Here is a 23,417-nt window from a genome sequence, read left to right on the forward strand (position 1 = left end):
GGTGATGCAAGAAACTTTCGAAACAGTTCACTTTTGGAGCTGTTCCAGATGTCCGAGAAGTTTTGATCTGTTAAGGTTCACCAGGTCCTCCTGAATTGCATGGTGATGCAAGAAACTTACTTTTGGAACAGTACTTCAACTTCTGCAGCTGTTCCATATGTCCCAGAAGTTTTGATCTAATAAGGTTCACCAGGTTCTCCCGAATTGGACTAGGGGCAGTAAACTCATCGTTCAAAATCAATTTTTCGGTAGAAAATCTTCACAGTTTCCACCTAATTGAAACGCTTAAAGTCGTTTTCGAGCACTGGCGCCGTCAATCGAAAAAGAACTTCCAGATCACCCGGGAGCATTGCATCGATGATGTGAAACGCGTGGACGATTTTCTGCTTTTCACCTAGATGTGGAAACAGAGCAATTAGCAAGATTAATGGTCTATGATCCATCCGAAAATTCGTTAGGATTCTGAACAAGGCAACCAATACATCTGAGTGAATCTGCAATAGTGATCTGATCTGAATTCGTTGCTCAAAAGTTTCACCTTGTCCTCCCAGATGACGCAACACACTTGAAACTTATAAAGTTACTCCAGTGGTTCTTGAGTTATTCTTTTACTTGATCTGAATTTGTCTCTCAGAAGGTTCATCATGTCCTCCTAGGTTGCGAGGTGACGCAAAATTCTTAAAACTTATAGAGCTCCAATAGTTGGACATACTTCCGTCGCACAGAAGGTTCACCATGTCCTCCCAAGTAGCGAGGTGACGCAAAACTCTTAAAACTTATGGATTTACTCCAATAGTTCTTGAGACATTCTTCCACTTGAACTGAATTTGTAGCTCAGACGGTTCACCATGTCCTCCCAGGTTGCGAGGTGACGCAAGGCGCTTATAACTTACGGAGTTACTCCAATAGTTCTTGAGACACTCTTCCACTTGAACTGAATTTGTACCGAAGACGGTTCGTCTTCCCACGTGGCGAGGTGACAAAAACTCTTAAAACTTATAGAGCTACTCCAATAGTTCTTGACACACTTCCAATTGATCTAAATTTGTCACTCAGAAGGTTCACCATGTCCTCCCACTTCTTAAGAAAGTCTTTGGGCCTTATTACGAGTGTCACTTCACGGTGAAAATCGATCACGGTGAAAAAGTTGTGGGTTAATCAAATAGGAATCACTTTCACCGTCCTTATTACCGGTGTCACTTTTTTGTTTTCACCGTGAAGTGACACTCGTAATCAGGCCCTTTAACTTGATCTGAATTTGTTACTCAGAAGGTTATCATGTCCTCCCAGATTTAAAATTTATAGAGCTAGTCCAATAATTATTGAGTCATTCTCTCGTTTTATCTCCAATAGTTCTTGAAAGATCCTTCCATTTTTTATCTGAATTGAACTTGAACTCCTAAACTGCTAATTAGATTAACCACGTGCACCTGCATTGTATAGTGATGCGAGAAATCACTCGTATTTGATTCGTTCGAATTCACAACCCATTTGATTTTTCTCGGGGGCCAAAACGTTCACGTGGTATATGGATGGCTCCTCAGTAGTTCATACTTATTAATTGGATACAATAGCCTTTATTTAAAAAAAAAAGTGCACCAAACTGTTGATTAGAGAACATTATTTGAACATCAAAAACAATCATACTGAAATGTAAGAACCGGATAGTTAACATCCGAAACTACTCCACACCTAGCGCCATTTCGCAATAAACTCATAGAAATCCTGCCGGTAGACTTGGTCGGGATCTTTGGGCGCCTCGAACCGCAGCGCCGACGAGTCGATCTGGCTAATTTTGCTCCAGGCCCGCATAATCCGGCTGCCGGAAGTCTTCCCAAAAGCCAGCTGCTTCTCGGCTTCCTTTGAACCTCTGCACGAAGAGCGACCCTTGGGGAATGTATACATTTTATAGAACCGCTTTGTTTCCGCCTCATCGAAACGTTCCAAATCGCTTTCGAGCATTTTAGTTCCATCATCGACTCCCTGTTCAACCAATTTTGGCGAACTAAATATTACTCCGAAGTTGGCCGACCGAATGCTGACTAGACTGGAAGCTGGCTTTACGATGGACACTTTTCCGTAGGATTTGGTTCAGAAAGGACAACAAGCCTTGTACTAATCAAGCACCTGAAAACAAAAATAATTTTAAACAATTCTATTGTGTCCCGATTCGAAATTCTCACTTTTAAAACAGCGTTTCCTCCTGGTCAAATCACCGCCAACCATTCTTACGGAGAACCCTCAGTTGCATACCTACCATCAGTTGCGCTCACAACCATTTCGTATGCGCCGTCACCTATTCCACGAATGCCGCAATGTTATCCGGACCGAAAATATTCCCAAAACTTACTACAGACCCCAAACTACAGATTTTAATCAAATAAAAAAGTGTTCATCGTTCGTAGAACGGGTCGAAGTTTTCCTAAGGTTAGGTAGCAAACAGCAGAACTGTAAACAAACAAGTTGTTGACAAGTCGCTTGACAGTTCGCTCATTTCGCCCGTTCAAGGGGTTAGCCAACGCAAGCATATTACAGAAAACAAGAGGGGCTAGCAAAAGGGTGAAAAAGAAAGTGGTACCGAAAAAAACGATTACTGCTCCGTCTGTATCTTCGTCGGTGGTAGTACTAGATCGCAAAAGCTGTCAATAGTATTGTCTTCACTTCTCACTTTTTAGCAGGAAAAAAACAACGGTTTGACTACAATATTTTTATTTATGAAATTTCAAGTATGCGAACAAAAATATAACCCGTGATATCGTATCATCAAATCGTGAAACAACATTGTGTCTGCTACCCATGAAACTTCTCCAGTTCAGTTATCAAAAAAAAAACAAAGCACATTGGAGGTCACTCCTGATAGCACAAACGAAGATACAGACGGAGCAGTAATCGTTTTTTTCGGTCGCACCTCCTTTGGCAAGCCCCTCTTGTTTTTTTGTAATCGCACTTTGGTGAACCCCTTGGACGTGAGCGAACTGTCAAGCGATTTGTCAACACACATTTTGTTTTGTGTTTTTGCATTCGTAAATATTTTTGTTGTGCTCCTAACCGGAAAGGTTCACCACGAACATTATTCTCCGATTCTGAATCTTCCGCTAAACTCCCGACATAAATATTTCCATTCGGATGGAAAGTTGATATCATCTGGGATTGATATCGTCTGTGGTGAGAATTTGCCCTCAGATTTCCTCACAATTTTGCCTGTGCTTTGATGAACACCCATCGTCGTCGTCGGATCTCAGGCAATTCCTCCTCCCATCGCGGTGCTAAATGTGTCGGACCGTGATAATAATGGTTGGAATGAGCAACTTTACATAGGGTCCGGCCATCATTGGGGTCGTTGGAGCAGTCGTAAGTATAAAATAATTGAACATAAGGCACTGATAGACGAGCTGCTGAGTGCTGACCGTGGTGGAAGAGTGCCAGAAGAAGTATGGCAGAAAGATAAGCGAATGATAAAGATCAATTTCTTACAGGTAGGTGCGCAAGCCCAAAAGCCGTCAAAAGTGAGCCTCAAGCGGAGCAACGGACGGAAAGGAAACGTATGTCGTCGTTTTTGGATACTTTCTTTGTCCTCTACTTCCTCCGGAGCGCTGCACTAGCTACCCGCTAAAGATCCCTCCCAGCAAACGCTCGAAGATTAAGTGTGCTGGTCGCATCAATTCCCGGCTTACGCCAGCGCTAACCCATAAGCGATATACATATTCCCAGTGAAGACGTAGTGTCTCTCGATGGAGCAGAAACAGCCCTTCCGGAAGCGGGTACGCCAGTCAAGGGCAGCGATCAACCTCACCCGTAGAAAGTCCCGCAGGATAATAGTGCAAATTCCCGGCAGACAGAGTTGCCGGTTAAGGTCGACAATGTACCGCCTCCATACAACAACCCGAAGCAGTTGGATGTCCTCATTCCGAGGGTTCCATCAGTCGAAAGGCTACTCGTGCGAAGTGGAATAGTTCTGCTGCATGTGAACGAGGCCAGCACATACCTTTGCGGTTGCCTTAAAATAACTGGACTAACTTGAGAGTTCCAAACGCCCACGACGTTCTTTTAAGAAGAGATTGTTTCTAAGAAGGATCCATTTTTCACCTGAAAGTCTAAGATTTCAGGAGTATACTGCCCCCACTCGCATAACTGTCCCATTTGACTTTTCATCACTTTTGAGTTAAGGTTATGAATAGTCATTATTTTCGATGTACTTCCAAAAACAATAATAAAAATTATGATTTTTTATGTCAATATGTGAAAAAAATACCAAGTCATGAGCGTCCCATATCAAAAGTACCCGCATAACAGTCCCATCATGGATTTTTGTGTCACGTAACACAAAACTGAACAACTTTGTAGTGATTGTAATATTTTTTACAGTTATATATTCATGTGCAAAGCAATCTGTGAAAGTCTCGAGATGATCGAAATATTCTTCGAATTTTGGCGGTTTTCAAAGTTTTATATGGAAACAAGTTTTCAAACTTCAAATGCTGTTTTCTCAATTCCTACTTTTTGCAAATGGGACTGTTATGCGAGTGGGGGCAGTATACTAGTGGTTTAATTGGAAATCTTTTTTTTTAAAGCTGTTGGTTGACAAATAAAGATATAGGATTCACAAAGCGTTTCGCTAGTAATTGCTTTTAAGATATCAGGGAACCTCTTAAGCAACACTTCCAAGCAGGGTGTCTTCCAGGGCTCGATGATTCTCCATGAGTCCTCTTGTGGATTCCTGGAATAAATCAATTAAAGAGAAGTGTCCTATATACACACTAAGATCAGCTCGGTATTTTCCCCATCTTTTTACTGAGTTCTCAACAGCAGATTTAACTCGGTACGCTCGGTTATTTATTTTGCGGATATTCTGTAAATGAGTTACCGAGCTCAGCTCATAAACTGTCAAAAGTTACTGGAGCACGGTAAATATCGTTACTGGTGAACGGTAAATACGATTACCGAGTGTACCGAGATAAATCTGCTGTTGAAAACTCAGTAAAAAGATGGAAAAAATACTGAACTCAGTGAAAAAATTACTGAGCTGGAACATCTGAATCTTAGTGTGTACAGAGTAAAAATGAAGCAACTCGAAACTTGAGAGGACTTGATGAACCTTCTTAAAGAAAAATTGTCAGACGAAGATATTCTAGAAAAATTTTAAGTTTTCAGCAGATTAGTAACTTCTGGACCTAATTAGAATAAATCGTCCTGGATCTCTGGAACAACTCCTGAAACAAACTTGTATTCGTTGCATCACCATGCAATTTGGGAGGACTTGGTGAACCAGCAGATCTGTCTAAACCTCTGCAACAAATTTTGTCATTTTTGGTAAAGGTGGTCAGTATCAGACAGATTTTTTTTGCATCACCATGCAGTTTGAGAGGACTTGGTGAACCAGCAGATCTGCCTAAACCTCTGCAACAAATTTAGTCATTTTTCGTACAGGTCGTCAGTATCAGACTTTTTTTTAGCATCACCATGCAGTTTGGGAGGACTTGGTGAACCAGCAGATCTGCCTAAACCTCTGCAACAAATTTAGTCATTTTTGGTAAAGGTGGTCAGTATCAGACAGATTTTTTTTTTTGCATCACCATGCAGTTTGGGAGGACTTGGTGAACCAGCAGATCTGTCTAAACCTCTGCAACAAATTTTGTCATTTTTGGTAAAGGTGGTCAGTATCAGACAGATTTTTTTTTGCATCACCATGCAGTTTGAGTAGACTTGGTGAACCAGCAGATCTGCCTAAACCTCTACAACAAATTTTGTCATTTTTGGTAAAGGTGGTCAGTATCAGACAGATTTTTTTTTGCATCACCATGCAGTTTGGGAGGACTTTGTGAACCAGCAGATCTGCCTAAACCTCTACAACAAATTTTGTCATTTTTGGTAAAGGTGGTCAGTATTAGACAGATTTTTTTTTTGCATCACCATGCAGTTTGGGAGGACAAATTTAGTCATTTTTCGTACAGGTCGTCAGTATCAGACTTTTTTTAGCATCACCATGCAGTTTGGGAGGACTTGGTGAACCAGCAGATCTGCCTAAACCTCTACAACAAATTTTGTCATTTTTGGTAAAGGTGGTCAGTATCAGACAGATTTTTTTTTTGCATCACCATGCAGTTTGGGAGGACTTGGTGAACCAGCAGATCGGTCTAAACCTCTGCAACAAATTTAGTCATTTTTCGTACAGGTCGTCAGTATCAGACAGATTTTTTTGCATCACCATGCAATTTGAGTAGACTTGGTGAACCAGCAGATCTGCCTAAACCTCTACAACAAATTTTGTCATTTTTGGTAAAGGTGGTCAGTATCAGACAGATTTTTTTTTGCATCACCATGCAGTTTGGGAGGACTTTGTGAACCAGCAGATCTGCCTAAACCTCTACAACAAATTTTGTCATTTTTGGTAAAGGTGGTCAGTATTAGACAGATTTTTTTTTTGCATCACCATGCAGTTTGGGAGGACAAATTTAGTCATTTTTCGTACAGGTCGTCAGTATCAGACTTTTTTTAGCATCACCATGCAGTTTGGGAGGACTTGGTGAACCAGCAGATCTGCCTAAACCTCTACAACAAATTTTGTCATTTTTGGTAAAGGTGGTCAGTATCAGACAGATTTTTTTTTTGCATCACCATGCAGTTTGGGAGGACTTGGTGAACCAGCAGATCGGTCTAAACCTCTGCAACAAATTTAGTCATTTTTCGTACAGGTCGTCAGTATCAGACAGATTTTTTTGCATCACCATGCAATTTGAGTAGACTTGGTGAACCAGCAGATCTGCCTAAACCTCTACAACAAATTTTGTCATTTTTGGTAAAGGTGGTCAGTATCAGACAGATTTTTTTTGCATCACCATGCAGTTTGGGAGGACTTGGTGAACCAGCAGATCTGTCTAAACCTCTGCAACAAATTTTGTCATTTTTGGTAAAGGTGGTCAGTATCAGACAGATTTTTTTTTTTTTTTGCATCACCATGCAGTTTGGGAGGACTTGGTGAACCAGCAGATCTGCCTAAACCTCTGCAACAAATTTAGTCATTTTTCGTACAGGTCGTCAGTATCAGACAGATTTTTTTTGCATCACCATGCAATTTGAGTAGACTTGGTGAACCAGCAGATCTGCCTAAACCTCTACAACAAATTTTGTCATTTTTGGTAAAGGTGGCCAGTATCAGACAGATTTTTTTTGCATCACCATGCAGTTTGGGAGGACTTGGTGAACCAGCAGATCTGTCTAAACCTCTGCAACAAATTTAGTCATTTTTCGTACAGGTCGTCAGTATCAGACTTTTTTTTAGCATCACCATGCAGTTTGGGAGGACTTGGTGAACCAGCAGATCTGCCTAAACCTCTACAACAAATTTTGTCATTTTTCGTACAGGTCGTCAGTATAAGACTTTTTTTTAGCATCACCATGCAGTTTGGGAGGACTTGGTGAACCAGCAGATCTGCCTAAACCTCTGCAACAAATTTAGTCATTTTTCGTACAGGTCGTCAGTATCAGACAGATTTTTTTGCATCACCATGCAATTTGAGTAGACTTGGTGAACCAGCAGATCTGCCTAAACCTCTACAACAAATTTAGTCATTTTTCGTACAGGTCGTCAGTATCAGACAGATTTTTTTGCATCACCATGCAATTTGAGTAGACTTGGTGAACCAGCAGATCTGCCTAAACCTCTACAACAAATTTTGTCATTTTTGGTAAAGGTGGCCAGTATCAGACAGATTTTTTTTGCATCACCATGCAGTTTGGGAGGACTTGGTGAACCAGCAGATCTGTCTAAACCTCTGCAACAAATTTAGTCATTTTTCGTACAGGTCGTCAGTATCAGACTTTTTTTAGCATCACCATGCAGTTTGGGAGGACTTGGTGAACCAGCAGATCTGTCTAAACCTCTGCAACAAATTTAGTCATTTTTCGTACAGGTCGTCAGTATAAGACTTTTTTTTAGCATCACCATGCAGTTTGAGTAGACTTGGTGAACCAGCAGATCTGTCTAAACCTCTGCAACAAATTTAGTCATTTTTCGTACAGGTCGTCAGTATCAGACAGATTTTTTTGCATCACCATGCAATTTGAGTAGACTTGGTGAACCAGCAGATCTGCCTAAACCTCTACAACAAATTTTGTCATTTTTGGTAAAGGTGGCCAGTATCAGACAGATTTTTTTTGCATCACCATGCAGTTTGGGAGGACTTGGTGAACCAGCAGATCTGTCTAAACCTCTGCAACAAATTTAGTCATTTTTCGTACAGGTCGTCAGTATCAGACTTTTTTTAGCATCACCATGCAGTTTGGGAGGACTTGGTGAACCAGCAGATCTGTCTAAACCTCTGCAACAAATTTAGTCATTTTTCGTACAGGTCGTCAGTATAAGACTTTTTTTTAGCATCACCATGCAGTTTGAGTAGACTTTGTGAACCAGCAGATCTGTCTAAACCTCTGCAACAAATTTAGTCATTTTTCGTACAGGTCGTCAGTATCAGACAGATTTGTTTGCATCACCATGCAATTTGAGTAGACTTGGTGAACCAGCAGATCTGCCTAAACCTCTACAACAAATTTAGTCATTTTTCGTACAGGTCGTCAATATAAGACTTTTTTTAGCATCACCATGCAGTTTGGGAGGACTTTGTGAACCAGCAGATCTGCCTAAACCTCTGCAACAAATTTAGTCATTTTTCGTACAGGTCGTCAGTATCAGACAGATTTTTTTGCATCACCATGCAGTTTGAGTAGACTTGGTGAACCAGCAGATCTGCCTAAACCTCTACAACAAATTTTGTCATTTTTGGTAAAGGTGGCCAGTATCAGACAGATTTTTTTTGCATCACCATGCAGTTTGGGAGGGACTTGGTGAACCAGCAGATCTGTCTAAACCTCTGCAACAAATTTAGTCGTTTTTCGTACAGGTCGTCAGTATAAGACTTTTTTTAGCATCACCATGCAGTTTGGGAGGACTTGGTGAACCAGCAGATCTGTCTAAACCTCTGCAACAAATTTAGTCATTTTTCGTACAGGTGGTCAGTATAAGCACAGACGAATTTCAATTTAAGTCATTTCAATTTAAGTTCTTCCAAACATTCTGGTAAAAATAACTGTAAGGATTTTTTTTAAACATTCCTCCTGGAATTTCTCCTGTTATTCTGAAAAATAAAATAATCAGATTCAGGTAGAACTCCTATCAAGACCTTTTCTAAACTTGCCGTCAGGAACTGGTACAAATATATCCATTGATCATTTTTTTTTTGTCCGAAACTTTTTTCGAATAACTAAACTCTGATTCCGATTTGAATTTCCTCTAGAAATATCTAACAATCATCATTTTTGTTTGTTGTTGTTTACTCTTACTAATTCGATTGTACGTTGGTTACCAGAAATTTTCCCCCCTCGTTAAATTTTTTCCATACATTACAAAATTTTTGAAATTTGTATGGAGCGTAGAATTTGACTAGACCTCCTTTCCCCCCTAAGAGTCTACGTAGCTTTTGGATAGGTCCTAAAAGAATTCCTATCATATGGAACGAGCTCACCAATTCATTCGAAAACGTCTTTTTGCGACCATCGCGTAATCAAAACAATACATAAACTAACGAACGTTTATTAGTCTCGACCTAAAGCCATTCCATTAAGACTTTCAGGCAGATACCGACAAGTTATCCATTCTGCAGATCTGCCTAAACCTCTGCAACAAATTTAGTCATTTTTCGTACAGGTCGTCAGTATCAGACTTTTTTTAGCATCACCATGCAGTTTGGGAGGACTTGGTGAACCAGCAGATCTGTCTAAACCTCTGCAACAAATTTAGTCATTTTTCGTACAGGTCGTCAGTATAAGACTTTTTTTTTAGCATCACCATGCAGTTTGAGTAGACTTGGTGAACCAGCAGATCTGCCTAAACCTCTACAACAAATTTTGTCATTTTTGGTAAAGGTGGCCAGTATCAGACAGATTTTTTTTGCATCACCATGCAGTTTGGGAGGACTTGGTGAACCAGCAGATCTGTCTAAACCTCTGCAACAAATTTAGTCATTTTTCGTACAGGTCGTCAGTATAAGACTTTTTTTTTAGCATCACCATGCAGTTTGAGTAGACTTGGTGAACCAGCAGATCTGCCTAAACCTCTACAACAAATTTTGTCATTTTTGGTAAAGGTGGCCAGTATCAGACAGATTTTTTTTGCATCACCATGCAGTTTGGGAGGACTTGGTGAACCAGCAGATCTGTCTAAACCTCTGCAACAAATTTATTCATTTTTCGTACAGGTCGTCAGTATAAGACTTTTTTTAGCATCACCATGCAGTTTGAGTAGACTTGGTGAACCAGCAGATCTGCCTAAACCTCTGCAACAAATTTAGTCATTTTTCGTACAGGTCGTCAGTATCAGACAGATTTTTTTGCATCACCATGCAATTTGAGTAGACTTGGTGAACCAGCAGATCTGCCTAAACCTCTACAACAAATTTTGTCATTTTTAATAAAGGTGGCCAGTATCAGACAGATTTTTTTTGCATCACCATGCAGTTTGGGAGGACTTGGTGAACCAGCAGATCTGTCTAAACCTCTGCAACAAATTTAGTCGTTTTTCGTACAGGTCGTCAGTATAAGACTTTTTTTAGCATCACCATGCAGTTTGGGAGGACTTGGTGAACCAGCAGATCTGTCTAAACCTCTGCAACAAATTTAGTCATTTTTCGTACAGGTCGTCAGTATCAGACAGATTTTTTTGCATCACCATGCAATTTGAGTAGACTTGGTGAACCAGCAGATCTGCCTAAACCTCTACAACAAATTTAGTCATTTTTCGTACAGGTCGTCAATATAAGACTTTTTTTAGCATCACCATGCAGTTTGGGAGGACTTTGTGAACCAGCAGATCTGTCTAAACCTCTGCAACAAATTTAGTCGTTTTTCGTACAGGTCGTCAGTATCAGACTTTTTTTAGCATCACCATGCAGTTTGGGAGGACTTTGTGAACCAGCAGATCTGCCTAAACCTCTGCAACAAATTTAGTCATTTTTCGTACAGGTCGTCAGTATCAGACAGATTTTTTTGCATCACCATGCAGTTTGAGTAGACTTGGTGAACCAGCAGATCTGCCTAAACCTCTACAACAAATTTTGTCATTTTTGGTAAAGGTGGCCAGTATCAGACAGATTTTTTTTGCATCACCATGCAGTTTGGGAGGACTTGGTGAACCAGCAGATCTGTCTAAACCTCTGCAACAAATTTAGTCATTTTTCGTACAGGTGGTCAGTATAAGACTTTTTTTAGCATCACCATGCAGTTTGGGAGGACTTGGTGAACCAGCAGATCTGTCTAAACCTCTGCAACAAATTTAGTCATTTTTCGTACAGGTCGTCAGTATAAGACTTTTTTTAGCATCACCATGCAGTTTGGGAGGACTTGGTGAACCAGCAGATCTGTCTAAAGTCTAAACCTCTGCAACAAATTTAGTCATTTTTCGTACAGGTCGTCAGTATAAGACTTTTTTAGCATCACCATGCAGTTTGGGAGGACTTGGTGAACCAGCAGATCTGTCTAAACCTCTGCAACAAATTTAGTCATTTTTCGTACAGGTCGTCAGTATCAGACAGATTTTTTTGCATCACCATGCAGTTTGAGTAGACTTGGTGAACCAGCAGATCTGCCTAAACCTCTACAACAAATTTTGTCATTTTTGGTAAAGGTGGCCAGTATCAGACAGATTTTTTTTTGCATCACCATGCAGTTTGGGAGGACTTTGTGAACCAGCAGATCTGCCTAAACCTCTGCAACAAATTTAGTCATTTTTCGTACAGGTCGTCAGTATAAGACTTTTTTTAGCATCACCATGCAGTTTGGGAGGACTTGGTGAACCAGCAGATCTGTCTAAACCTCTGCAACAAATTTAGTCATTTTTCGTACAGGTCGTCAGTATCAGACAGATTTTTTGCATCACCATGCAATTTGAGTAGACTTTGTGAACCAGCAGATCTGCCTAAACCTCTACAACAAATTTTGTCATTTTTGGTAAAGGTGGCCAGTATCAGACAGATTTTTTTTTTGCATCACCATGCAGTTTGGGAGGACTTTGTGAACCAGCAGATCTGTCTAAACCTCTGCAACAAATTTAGTCGTTTTTCGTACAGGTCGTCAGTATAAGACTTTTTTTAGCATCACCATGCAGTTTGGGAGGACTTGGTGAACCAGCAGATCTGTCTAAACCTCTGCAACAAATTTAGTCATTTTTCGTACAGGTGGTCAGTATAAGACTTTTTTTAGCATCACCATGCAGTTTGGGAGGACTTGGTGAACCAGCAGATCTGTCTAAACCTCTGCAACAAATTTAGTCATTTTTCGTACAGGTCGTCAGTATAAGACTTTTTTTAGCATCACCATGCAGTTTGGGAGGACTTGGTGAACCAGCAGATCTGTCTAAAGTCTAAACCTCTGCAACAAATTTAGTCATTTTTCGTACAGGTCGTCAGTATAAGACTTTTTTAGCATCACCATGCAGTTTGGGAGGACTTGGTGAACCAGCAGATCTGTCTAAACCTCTGCAACAAATTTAGTCATTTTTCGTACAGGTCGTCAGTATCAGACAGATTTTTTTGCATCACCATGCAATTTGAGTAGACTTTGTGAACCAGCAGATCTGCCTAAACCTCTACAACAAATTTTGTCATTTTTGGTAAAGGTGGCCAGTATCAGACAGATTTTTTTTTGCATCACCATGCAGTTTGGGAGGACTTTGTGAACCAGCAGATCTGCCTAAACCTCTACAACAAATTTTGTCATTTTTGGTAAAGGTGGCCAGTATCAGACAGATTTTTTTTTTGCATCACCATGCAGTTTGGGAGGACTTTGTGAACCAGCAGATCTGTCTAAACCTCTGCAACAAATTTAGTCGTTTTTCGTACAGGTCGTCAGTATAAGACTTTTTTTAGCATCACCATGCAGTTTGGGAGGACTTGGTGAACCAGCAGATCTGTCTAAACCTCTGCAACAAATTTAGTCATTTTTCGTACAGGTCGTCAGTATCAGACAGACTTTTTTGCATCACCATGCAATTTGAGTAGACTTGGTGAACCAGCAGATCTGCCTAAACCTCTGCAACAAATTTAGTCATTTTTCGTACAGGTCGTCAGTATCAGACAGATTTTTTTGCATCACCATGCAATTTGAGTAGACTTGGTGAACCAGCAGATCTGCCTAAACCTCTACAACAAATTTTGTCATTTTTGGTAAAGGTGGCCAGTATCAGACAGATTTTTTTTGCATCACCATGCAGTTTGGGAGGACTTTGTGAACCAGCAGATCTGCCTAAACCTCTGCAACAAATTTAGTCATTTTTCGTACTGGTCGTCAGTATCAGATAGATTTTTTTGCATCACCATGCAATTTGAGTAACTTGGTGAACCAGCAGATCTGCCTAAACCTCTACAACAAATTTTGTCATTTTTGGTAAAGGTGGTCAGTATCAGACTGATTTTTTTTGCATCACCATGCAATTTGGGTAGACTTGGTGAACCAGCAGATTTGTCTAAACCTCTGCAACAAATTTAGTCATTTTTCGTACAGGTCGTCAGTATCAGACTTTTTTTAGCATCACCATGCAATTTGCGAGGACGTGGTGAACCGATAAAACCTTCTGAACCTTTGCAACAAATTTAGAAACTTTTGGTGTAGATGGTCAGCATCAAAGATGTTTGCTTAATATGATCAGTTAGAAGAATTCTTGCATCGCCTTGGAATTTGGACCTAGTTTAATGCGTTTTGTTCGCTTGGCTTTTTCGGATATGTTACAGCTTCCAGCGAAACCATCAGCCAACCCCAGCGCCGCATTTTATTGATTGACCATTCTAAAACAAGAAACATGTATGATTATTGGAACAACATTATGGTTATGGTATTTCAGGACGCGAAATAGTTTCTCCAGGAAATGGCACTTCACTAGCAGCAGCTGGTCTGGTCCCTGGAGTGTTTGATGAATATTCCAGGAATATCTGAAAGGAATTTAAAAACGATTTGTTAATGCTTGTATTTGTTACTGGATGAAAAGGAAGTAAGTTTCAAAGAGGATATTCTTTGCACCAGAACATCAGAAAACGTGGTGAATCATTTTAGAATAAATAATCTAACTAGAAATAAAAAAAAATCAGTTTCGAAGAAGATATTTTTGCATCATTTTTTAATTTGGGAAGATATGATAAACATATTTAGAAAAAAAAAATTAATGTTAGGCAAGTATCACGTAAGGGAGACTGGGGAGACTTGATCCCTTTTTCTTAATTTGCCTGTCTGTAACTTCAAGAAAAACACAAAACTTGATCCGTTTTTCATACAGAATGGACGGTAATGCCACTACGCAAGATACATAAAAATATCAGAGTCAATTCGTGTTTTTATGCCAAATAAAGATTTTTGGAAAAAGTTTGATTTTTGCATCAATTTTGAACGGTCGGGGTAATTTGAGCACCCTATTTTCAGTGAAGATTTTTTTCGCCTAATGTAACACAAACTTAATATGCACCGATCAAGGATCGGTATATTCGCCTCACTCCATTCATATTCACTCCTCTTTGCGAGAAAGATGCAGCAAACGGATTGTCGTGATCAAACACGCAACCCCATCACCAGTGGGAAGCGATGAGCCAGCTGCTTGATATGAATATTCGTTGCCATTCGTCGCAGTTTGGATCGCAGGCGAATGAATGAATGGCGAATGGTTAAGAATGCTGGTGAGCGATCGAAGCGACTATTATCATAAGTAGAAGAGAATTTCTGCATGTAATGCATACATTTTTACTGTATTGTTGCTGAAATGCTAGATTAGCAAAGAAAATAATTCGAAAACATCAAAAATTCGTAAGCACAATATCAATCGCATCACTCACGAATCGCATTCGCTTGCGATGCGAATGTGGACGAATGAGTAATTTCCAAGTGTGGCTTCCCACCGTTCGCCGGAGATTGCTGTCGTTGCTGACAAGCATACACACGAACTAAAGCGACAACTGTTCGCTGCTGACTGTCTTCGAATGTGGAAGAAGATGAAAAGTGGAAATCAGGAACCCTGGCACCGATAGACATTGAATTGTAGTGTGTCAACTTGATGTGTACAAAAAATAAACTAATTTTAAAGTTATCTAATGTATTTGAATAACAGGAGTCTTATGTGGTGTTTTTATTCAGCCCTCTTCGGGGTAAATTGGCCAACGTTTTTAAATTTTATTTTTCTAATTTACCTTGGGCTTAATCTTATTCCTTCTAACGTTTTAATTGTTTCCGTATCAGACCAGTAGTAGAGCTGTCAGGTCCGTTTGTTGAAAATATTAGATTTCAGGTGATTTTTATGAGGTGCTCAAATTGCCCCATTGGCCAAATTACCCCGACTACCCCTAACAAGTTTTATCATTGAATAGACTGGAATTCCGAGTAAATAGAGGCTTCCGAATAGAATTTTATTTTTCACATGTATAATATGTGTGTAATCCTCGAGGGATCAAGTCTCCCCATGCCACTGTTGTATATACCAAGCTGCATTAATTAAAATATTTATAAAACAGCCTTATTTGAATAAATACGTTTGATAGTGTTTTATTTACACTAGGTGCTGTTAAGTTTTGACTCGATTTGGTTCAATTTTTACAAAGTTATTGAGATTTTTCGGAATCGCCTAAAAGATTTCTGAAGGACTGAAAACAAACCATCAGTCGTTAAAAAATAATGCAACTTAGTCAAATTTAGTCACTTTTAAGACATCAAACAGCTCTCAAATTGCGTTATTTGAGTTTTGCTCACAACAAAAAAATCTCAACGTTGTTATAGTAATCCCAAGAAAGCGTAAGGGCGCCGTTATAGTTACGCGTGAGAGTGGGAGTGCGCGTGTGCGAAGCCGTAAAGAATATCAACAACAGCAAATCCACACAAATCCTTTGGACGCGCACTCCCACTCTCACTTTCACGCGGCACTATGGCAGTGCAGTAAACCTAAAAAGAGGTTCGATATAAGCTGATATCAAGCAAAAAAACATAAATTGTAGGTGGCAATATAGTTACCACTGCCTTAAGGGTTAATAGGTATCTGTGCTCATAGAACAAGTTGAAAAGCCGGCTTTGTCTGCATCTTACAGTCTTAGAACTGGTGGATATGGTAACGATGGTTTTTGAAGGATTTTTCTCTTTCGGTCTGACTTGGAATTACCTTACCGCTTCATCGCAGGGGTCACTGTACATTACATTACCGCGGTGTATAGTGGAGCGGGAATCGTAGCGAAGCCGGATGCTCAAGTTCTTTTATTTCAGGGGATGGCAGGGCGAATTCACCACAGGTCTTTCTGTACTTAAGGTTTTCATTCAATATGATCTGTGAAATAAAAATATTCGAATCAAAGCCACCGAAAATGACAAAAGTAACATGCATTGCTCTATTGGATTGATCAATTGACAGAATTTTATACAGTAACGCACTATTAGAAAGTGATCCACTTATGTTACGGGAACGGGGCATGTAGCTACTTGCGTTACATCGGTTGACGAGAAAATAAGTACATAAAGCAAGTGGGAGCGGATTTGAGTAAAAAAACTACTTACTTGAGCAGCGACAAATCGATGTCTTTCCCAGTTCCAGCCGAACATCGGCCACTTTCCACATGAAATAGATTTACGCCAAACTGCCACAGTGCTTCTCCAGCAGCGTCACCCCTTCCGGATCCGGTGCCCTGAAAATTTCCCCGCTTCAAACGCTTCATCTCCCACAAATTCCACGGGCTAGGGAAGTCTCGGTACGGCAACGGCAGAAAACGCTTCTGGTGCTGCTTCTTGTGCTCGAGAGCGGTTCATTCCAGGACACTTTCCGTGTTAGTAGACTCAGCACTCTTGACAGTTTGGGTTGATGTTCTTCCACAGTTTACAGCCCAAGGTCAGTTCCATTAAATATTATACACAATGTATTACACATTCACGCCGAAATTCACTGGTTCCAAGTTCCGCCGAATATTTTACTGGCTTCAAGTACATACCGGCACATCAACTTATTCCGATTCAGATGAAATAATCACCTGATACGAAATAAACTTGATTGCTCCCAGTAATAGTTTCCGTCTGCGAACTTCCGGTATACTCCTGCACAATAATCGTCCTTTCTCGTTTCCCTCGCAGTGTCCAGATATTCGCAAAATTTTCATGCTTCATTGCATCCGCACGCAACAGCTTCGATCCCTCGTAAATTTCAAACGAATTCGGTGTCATCGGCAGCCCATTACTCCCCCCAGCACTCGTCGCTGGGGCAAAAAACGTCGACACTAAGATTTTGTGGATTATCTTGGTATCATTATTACTGCAGCACGCTCTCCATCGGTGGAAGATTGTCCAGACAGGAAACACTTGTTTTGCTTGCGCTACCGCTCTTTCGGCGACGTCGTAATTCGTTCCGACACAAGAACACTGAACGCTTACCGCGCGTACTTAATTTACCGGTAGATCACTCCGAAATATTGAAAAAAACGTTCATCGAATCACGCACGAAAATTATTGTTTTGTTTTAATTCCACACAAGTTGGACCGGACCAAAACAAAAAAGCGGAAGAAGCATGAGAGGCAGAATGTCAAAAAAATCATGTAAGAGGGGTAAACCAATGCGTAAAAACTACCGCAAAATGGTAATCACAAGTCCCCTCGGTGAATTTAGGAATAAGAAAGAAGAAGAAAACATGGTACCGAAAATTTTTAGTGGTTTGTACCGCACTCTTACGTCTGTATAAATTCGTCTGTGCTGATAGCTAACCCGGACAGATAACATGAAAAACAACTCACTACTACAACTTTCTTCCGATACCCTATTGGAAAATCTTGTACATCAACTCAGTGTTTTATTCCAATAAGAATTGCGTTTATTCAACCATTTGACAAAACGGTACTGAACGGACTCTTTGTTTTGGATGAAAATAAGATGGGATGGTTGTGCGATGTCGAAATGCTAAAGAAAATCCTCAAATATGCATCTGCGGTAATGAAAACTCATTATCAAAACCGCGAAGTGAACCACCTTGCAATGAAAATGTTTGTCGTCGGCTATCAGCTCTTTGTTTTGGTAACGAAGTGATTCTAACCCTTCCATCGTGTACATATGTGTATGTGTTTATGGACAAGTGGTAAATAACGGTTGCTAAGTTACAGTTATTTCCTGCTAACGAACGAAAATTTCGCAAGGCATGAAAATTTTCTTTCTTACTCTAACACATGAAGCAACATCATTAACGGTAATTTCCCGCATCCGCATTGAATGTTGGAGGAAAAAAATGGAACATTCCAGAACAATGATTATGTGCAAACAGCTACTCCAAGTGAAAAAAAAATAACTTCTGAACTACTAGAATGTGGAAAATGAAATTTCATTGCTATTTTATTAATGAAAAGATTGATTTATGTGTTCGTGTCTCTGTTTCTGGTGGATATGCATTAGAATCCATTCCGGAACGCAAATATCTGTACATGGTGGACATCATTCACCTATGTACAGCAGTTTTATGTACGCAATTATAATTTCACACTAATTGTCACGGTACTCACTTTTTGGGAGTTGATCTTGCGCCAATGTCGTGTCCGAAACGAGGGGACTCCATTATCAGGCCTTTTGTCTGGTTCGGGTAGATTCTTCAAAGACGATTTCACTAGGAAATAAAACGCGTTCTTTTCCGTCGAAATATCTCACAAGACTGCTTTATTAAATTTTCTTTGCCTACCTGCTACTCGGCGTCTCCATGACAACGCCGCTATTCTCTCTTTCAACTTCATACATGTTTGTTTTTTTTTTTTTTTAATTTATTATTATTCTCTCTTTCGTTCTCTCTTCTGTTCTCAGAAGAGAATCTCCATGAGATTCCGAAGGGAATATCTAGGAGATTACTGATGGAATATTCACCAAGTTGTACTCCTTCAACTCTCCGCGAGATTCTAGGGAGATTCTCCACGAGGTTACAAGGGAAATCTGTACGAAATCCCAAGGGGAATCTCGAATAGATTCCAAGGGGAACCTTTACGAGATACCTGGTGGAAACTCCAAGGTATTCAAAGATATTTATCTTGACCAAGGAAAAAAGACACGGACACCGTCTTCAGCCAGAGCCTGCACATACTGAACGAAACTTAACACTAGACAAGGGACACACGGAGCATGCACCAGTGGATACGGAGAAGAAACTATTCACACGAAAAGTTTCATCGCCCGGAGCGGGAATCGGACCCTCACCCCACAGCATGGTGCGATTAGAAGCTTGGTGACCCTACCGCACGGCTACGAGGCTCCAGCGAAGCAAAACCTTACATCCTTCACGCGACTTCTAACGAGATCGGGCTTCTATGTTTACCGTTGTGGTTTTTTTCTTCTTACAAAAGTTAGTACGAGATAAAAATTTGCAAAAGCATGCAAGTTTTAATTATTAGCCAGAAACAAATTCAACAAATTATCTAGAATTTCTCGATATTCTCAAGAGATTCTTTTAGAAGTTCCTAAGTTTCTCATTTTTATCCAGGCAAAAAAACATCCAAGAATTTCCTTTCAAAGTTTCCAAAGGCATCTGCAGGTGTTTTTTTTTCTCTAATGGAACTGCAAGAGTAATTTCGAAAAAAAAAAACTTGGGCAGTTTAGGACCCAGAACAGCTACGGCAGATTATGCACGAATACCATTGGCGAATCTAGCTTTTTCTTTTTTCTTGCTCACTCTCCTTAACAAACACGGTAAAGAGTGGGATGCAAAGGGGTGCCGTGGCATCCTTTTCCATCCTTCTCTTTCTCGTGTTTGTTTAAGAGAGTGAGCCAGAAGAAAGAATAAGCTAGATTCGCCAATGACGAATACGGATTCCCGGATAAACTGATACGATTGATCAAGCCGACGATGGATCGAGTGATGTGCGTAGTTCGAGTATCAGGGACACTCTCGAGTCCCTTCGAATCTCGCAGAGGGTTACGGCAAGGTGATGGTCTTTCGTGCTTGCTGTTCAACATTGCTTTAAAGGGTGTAATTAGGAGAGCGGGAATAAACACGAGTGGAACGATTTTCACGAAGTCCGGTTCAGCTACTTGGTTTCGCTGATGATATTGATATTATAGCTCACAAATTTGAGACGATGGCGGAAATGTACATCCGACTAAAGAGTGAAGCCAGGCGAATCGGATTAGTCATTAATGTGTCGAAGACAAAGTACATGATGGCAAAGGGCTCCAGGGAGGAATTATCGCGCCCGCCACCCCGAATTTATATCGACGGTGATGAAATCGAGGCGGTTAAAGAATTCGTGTACTTGGGCTCACTGGTGACCGCCGGAAACAACACCAGCAGAGAAATTCAGAGGCGCATTGTGGCAGGAAATCGTGCTTACTTTGGACTCCGCAAAACTCTACGATTGAATAAAGTTCGCCGTAACACGAAGTTAACTATCTACAAAATGCTGATTAGACCGGTCGTCCTCTATGGGCACCAAACATGGACCCTACGTGCAGAGGACCAACGCCCTTGGAGTTTTCGAACGGAAGGTGTTGCGTACCATCTACGGCGGAGTGCAGATGGAAGACGGGACTTGGAGAAGGTGGATGAACCACGAGCTGCATCAGCTGCTGAGAGAACCAACCATCGTCCATACCACGAAAATCGGGAGGCTACGGTGGGCGGGTCACGTCATCAGGATGTCGGATAGCAACCCGACTAAAACGGTTCTCGAGAGTCATCCGACCGGTACAAGAAGACGTGGAGCGCAGCGAGCTAGGTGGGTCGACCAAGTGGAGGACGATCTGCGGAGCCTACGCAGAGTGCGGAACTGGAGACAAACTGCCATGGACCGAGTGGAATGAAGACGGCTACTATGTACAGCAGAGGCCACCCCGGCCTTAGCCTGATTGGTAAGGTAAGTAAGCAGTAAGGACCCGATTTTGTCAGCCCTATTTTGCGACAAACTCATTGTACTCATTATCTTACAGTCGAATTTCAATTGATTTATTATTGTTTATCATCAACTTACAACTGACATGTAGAACATAATGAGATAAAAAGTTTGAAAACTATTTATGTTTTTGCAAAGAGTAAAACATGTGTTCCAGAAAGGGGCTGACAAAATCGGATCACTTATGTGCTCTGAGTTTCTGCTGGAATAACTGAAGGAATTTCTCGAAGAATTCTTGGAGAAACCTTGGGAAGAATTTGGGTTTTCAAAGAAATAGTTTGAAGCATTTCTGAAAAGTTTCTGGACATGAACATGGAAAAATAAAAAAAAAACCTTACTGAAATTACAGAAGGTGGAAACTTATCGGAAAACCCGTGGTAAAATTACTATACAAATAGAGATTCAGGCAGTACAAGCAAAGATGTAGCGTTTTGCCCCTCGCTCTCTTACGGGCGCGTAGTGCATACTTGAAACTTTAAACGTGATTATCTCGGAATTATGTTTTTTTCTGGTGGATGTGGTGACTACGATTGCGTAAACAGTTCTCAACCAATTTCAACCATTTATTTTTAGTGTTCGCTATTCATGTGGCGTGTCCTTGAACGATCAACATTTTTCAAAAAAAAAAATCATATCAATGTTATGATTTTTTTACATGAAAAAGGTGTTTTTTTTTTAAACCAAAAAGAACTGAATCTATCGTACCGTAATCGCTTGTTTTCGAATAGATTGAATTTGCTACAGATTAGTTATGGCATTCATAACCCTATTTCACAAAAATTTGAGCGCACGAGCTATTTAAAATTTTATGTAATACATGTACTTCACCGCGAAGGAAATTCAAAGTAGGGTCAAGTGGGGTAAAATGCCATTTTTCAAACTTTCATAGTTTTCAATGATAATTAGCCTCATTTGGTAGGCTTCCAAAGTGGTAACAGCAACTAGACAATATTTGCTCAATGCTTCAGCAAAAATATTCACAAAACTATTGCATTTTCATCGATTTTCAGCGATTTTAAAAACTGATTCGTAAAACGGAAGTGGTGCAAAACGACCATCTGCCATGGGGTAAGATGCCACTTCATGAAAACATTCAAAAATTACGTCCATCAGTTTTTGGGCATTTCCGATTCCTTTTCCCCCCTCTGTCCCGCTTTTTTCGTATACTCAATAAATGGAGTGTTACCCCCCTCCCCGCAAAACGGTGATCGTAATATTTGAATGACCCCTAACATGGAAAGCTTAGACATCAACAACCATGCGTCTCCATGTGTGCCTCAATCTCGTTGGAAACACTAGGCTGGTAATAAAATGACCAGAAAACCTTAATTGTAAGCACGAAAAACCGGAAGTTGCCAAATTTCATTGGAAAATCAAAGGATTTTTCGTGGTTTTGGTGACCTAGCTTCTAGAAGAATGTTTGATGATCAAGTCCCATTCAGGAATGATTTTATGAGTTGGGCCATTTTACCCCATCTTGGCATTTTGGGCTTTGTTCCCCTACACTTTTTTCTTGTAGTTGAACATGTTTTCAACTGCAGATTCACTATCGAATTCGTTTGCCGCCGCCACCGCACTGCCTCTATCGCTGCACTCGAGTGGGAGTATTTGAGACGAGAAAATTGCACCCCGTTGCATCCTTCCAGACAGATTCTCCAAAAGGATACCTCGATCGTGCACTCTCCAGGTTCGGCAAGCAAACCAAAATAAACCACTGCAGTATAGTGCAACAACGCAACGAGGAGGACGACTGATGGATGGATAATTTTTTGGCCAAAGACTTCATTATCGTGTCCAAGCTTTGACGAGTTTCGGCTCTTGATGGGACTGCGCGCGGCGGAGGTGGACTTTACTATAGTGTGGCGCATGCATACAGGTTATGCATAACGAAGCCGACCGACCGCTCATTAGGGTCCCGCGTGTAGGCTTAGAACACACCAACAACGCAACGGCCAGTCCATTCGTGCAATCAAGTTAATACCGAGTGGATCAACCAGTCAGCCAGTCCGGGTCTGCAGTTTAGAGTTTAATGATAAGCAGAATAAAAAAAAATCCGCACGAAGATTATGCTGTGTGCCTAATGAGCTAGGTGCGGGTGTGAGCACGTCGAAATGAGCCGATTGCATGATGCAGAAAATTATGTTCCAGAGAATGTTGTTTTTTTTTAATTTAATTTTTAGAATAATTTAAGACAGTTGAGGGTGGATTGTGGATTACAAAAAAAAAAGTCCAATCTTGAACCAGAAAATAGCCGGTCTCGATGATGTGAGGAAAAATTTGAATATCATTATAAATTTCATGGAGCAATTTCCTGAAGGCATACACTGATTGATTTAATAACAAACCCAGGTGTATGGTTTGACACGGCAGGTGTTTGGGTTTTTTTCGGAACCAAGAACATAAGTTGCAGAAATAATTTTGGAGATCAAAAATTAATACAAGCAAAGTATTGCAGATTTTGTTTGGTAAAGCTTAGTTTTTGTAATATAATTTATTTATTTATTCAACTA

At 40.5% G+C, this 23,417-nt stretch overlaps 2 long non-coding RNA genes across 2 annotated transcripts; one reads left to right on the top strand and one right to left on the bottom strand.

Annotated features, from left to right (window-relative positions):
- The first annotated feature begins 2,909 nt into the window (after positions 1-2,909).
- Positions 2,910-4,610, top strand: LOC115258257 (uncharacterized). The gene is made up of 2 exons (XR_003893586.2): positions 2,910-3,351; positions 3,477-4,610. It is a non-coding gene; the product is annotated as an uncharacterized LOC115258257 (long non-coding RNA).
- A 9,185-nt stretch (positions 4,611-13,795) lies between these two features.
- On the bottom strand, positions 13,796-18,824 carry LOC109428815 (uncharacterized). The gene is made up of 3 exons (XR_009999361.1): positions 16,564-18,824; positions 16,030-16,336; positions 13,796-13,973 (listed from the first exon to the last, which is right to left on the bottom strand). It is a non-coding gene; the product is annotated as an uncharacterized LOC109428815 (long non-coding RNA).
- Between the last annotated feature and the right edge of the window lie 4,593 nt (positions 18,825-23,417).

The sequence above is a fragment of the Aedes albopictus genome, chromosome 3 (genome assembly GCF_035046485.1).
Source record: "Aedes albopictus strain Foshan chromosome 3, AalbF5, whole genome shotgun sequence".
NCBI classification, from domain to species: domain Eukaryota; kingdom Metazoa; phylum Arthropoda; class Insecta; order Diptera; family Culicidae; genus Aedes; species Aedes albopictus.